Source organism: Gossypium raimondii, chromosome 11 (assembly GCF_025698545.1).
Source record: "Gossypium raimondii isolate GPD5lz chromosome 11, ASM2569854v1, whole genome shotgun sequence".
Taxonomy (NCBI): Eukaryota; Viridiplantae; Streptophyta; class Magnoliopsida; order Malvales; family Malvaceae; genus Gossypium; species Gossypium raimondii.
This window is the reverse complement of record NC_068575.1, coordinates 10057979-10060872: the sequence shown is the minus strand read 5'-3', so window position 1 is coordinate 10060872 and position 2894 is coordinate 10057979. Positions and strand designations below refer to the sequence as shown.

Sequence of the window (2894 nt, the reverse complement as noted above, 5' to 3'; positions counted from 1 at the left end):
ATACACAATGCATATCAAATCATATAATTTGAGCTCTTAGTGCATCCATCCAATATCTCATGTTTATTTTTTTCAATTTCACATCATATCACATATTGCTTATAGCATCCTATACAATCAATTAATCATCATTTTAGGCTTGTTGAGTAATTTCAATTAACACTTCAATTTAGTTCATAAGCTTATTAGTAGAGCTATTCAAGTACAAAATGCTCTCAACATGGTTTTTACATACACATATGAACATTTTGCAATTTTATGCATTCCATATTACCCTTATTAATTGGGTAACTATGTTACCATTTATTATTCACATTCATGTAAATCCTATTCGTTAATAACCCTTTTACAATGTTTTATTTCGTTGTATCAAATTTTCACTTTTAGCACATTATACCAAGAAAACAATTTTTATAACACTTGACTAGTTGAAGTTAATGCAACAAACCAATTTTCATAATTTTCATTTTATTTCTACCATATATCATAACTTACTAAATCATTATTTCCTTCATATTAGTGCTCATGATCAAAATTTTAACATGCATAATCACTATATGTTTTTTTCTATTTTACCACTACAATAATTTCCATAACTATTTCAATAAGTGAGGGTTAGGAAAATCTATAGCACTTACCATATTAATAGCAAAGTTTCAAAATAAAGCTTCTTCAATCAACACTTAAATCCACTCATACATCCACTCAAAGTAATATTCTCCATCAAATCCACATTTCTCTTCACCAAAATATAAACAAAAATATTATGACATATGTTCCAACGACTTTCTCATGCTAACATTTCAAATCTCAAATATAGAGTAGAAATCCTTTTTCTTACCTTATTTAAAGTTTTCTTTCTCTATGTTTTTTTTACTAAACTCATAAACTCTAGATCTTGAGATGACGAGATTGATAAAAGATTCAAGCTTAAATAGAGTTTTCCTACTTGTATATAAAGAAATCAAGGTGAAAAATCAAAATTTTGTCCTAGTTTCAAAGAAAAAGATGAAAGAACAAAAGAGAACTCCCCTCATGTTTCATGGTGGATGGCACCACAACGAGGAAGATGACAAATTTTGTTATCTCTCTTTATTTATTAAAAAATTGGATAAATTATATCGGTAAATCATTTAATTAAGAATCCATTGTTTTAATTATTCGATTATGATTTTTTAAATAGATAAAAGAAATTTTTGTTAAAAGAGAAATGGAAGTTGATGTGTTAGTTAAGTGAAAATATATATTTTTAATTTCCACATCATTTCCATGTAAGAAACGTTCTTTCCCTAAGAAAATAATAACAAAAAAAAGTGAAAACAAATTTCATCTTTTTCCTTCCCCTACCACAAATCCTCACTTGACTCTTTTTCATTTATGTTAAACAATAAGAGTTGTATTGTTAAGGTGGTTAGTTGGTTATTCAATCTGTTAAGTAGTTAGGAGCTGTTATTCTCATAAAGCTATTGTTCACATGTATATAAACTCATCAATGTATTCATTCCAGACTAAGTAGCAAAGATTAAAGAATTACACTATAGCTAGTTTTCTTCTCATTTGATAGTTTCTTACATGGTATCAGTCACCTAAGTCCTGGTACATGCTTCCGTTCTTCGCGGTATGGTGCCATCCACTGGTTCTGAATCTACTGATCCTGTGAGTTCGTCAGGATCAAGTGTTCGGTTAGTTTAATCGTTCCCTCATCATGACACGGTAAAGTTAGAGGAGGGAAGCTTTGTTTAGTGGTAGTAACATGCCCGGCTCATAATAGAAGGATATGAGCTGCAAGGGTTCTTGGACGGTACAGTGGCTGCTCCACCTCGTTTTGTCGCATCTTCAGAAGGTACGCTTCTTCCAAATTCGGATGCATCTCTGTTTAATCAACAGGATAAATTGTTAGCATCTTGGCTTCTTTCCACTATAAGTTTGTCGATTCTATCATATTTTACCTCTGCTAAGTCTGCATGCGAGATTTGGCCTGTAAATCACCTTTTTACCGCTTCTACTGGTGCGAAAATTTCTTACGTTAAGCATGATTTGCATTCGTTAAAGAAAGGTGAGTTAACTGTCCGAGATTCTGTTGCAAAAATAGAAAACCTGCGTGCGTTGCTTGCAACCTCTGGATCGGCGGTGTCAGAAGCTGAAAAAGTCGAGGTTGTTTTGGTCGGTCTTTCGTCAGAGTTTGATGGTGTGCTGACCTTAGCCGTGTTCTCGACAGAGGCTCTCTTTCCAACGGTTGGTCGATGTTCTTTTGGAACTTGAGAATCGACAGATGAGGGTGGCGCGTGAGATGCGTGAGGTTCTGATGCAAGCCCATCTTATTGACTCACCCTTGGTTGCTGCAGTGGCTAACTCCGGTTCGACGCGTGATGTGAGTGGTGGACGTTCGCATGGCCGTGGTTTTCGATCGTGAGTGTAGTGTCAGATTTGTAATCAGTTCAGACATTTGGCTAAAAAAGGTTTCTATCGGTTCAATCGTACTTACAATGGACCGGATAATTTCAATAAGACTTCATCGACATACAGTGGTCAAGGGCTTCGCAGTGGTGATTATGGTCAGTCGGCTTCTAGAGAAAGTTGCTTTGGATAATTTCAAAATCAACCTTTGTGTCCGCCGCAAGCCAGGACCCTTTATGGTTACCCTAATAGTTACCCTAATATGATAGATTATGATGTTGGATTTGGGTTTAATAGTGTCCCATTTGGCTTGGCTGCTAGACACTATGCGTAGGGTGGAGTTGACCATGTTTTGGGTCAGCATTTTGCTAGGCAAGCTAGGCCAGCTATTGTGAGACACAGGCCGATGCGTGCAGGACCAACGACAGGTCTGAATTTTGGGTCTTCGTATGGGCCATATTTTGGACCAACAGGTTTGAATTTTGAGCATTCAAATG

General features: G+C 35.4%; 1 long non-coding RNA gene across 1 annotated transcript; it reads right to left on the bottom strand.

Annotated features, from left to right (window-relative positions):
- Nucleotides 1-1479: 1479 nt before the first annotated feature.
- On the bottom strand, nucleotides 1480-2666 carry LOC128034641 (uncharacterized). The gene is made up of 2 exons (XR_008190765.1): nucleotides 1950-2666; nucleotides 1480-1872 (listed from the first exon to the last, which is right to left on the bottom strand). It is a non-coding gene; the product is annotated as an uncharacterized LOC128034641 (long non-coding RNA).
- Between the last annotated feature and the right edge of the window lie 228 nt (nucleotides 2667-2894).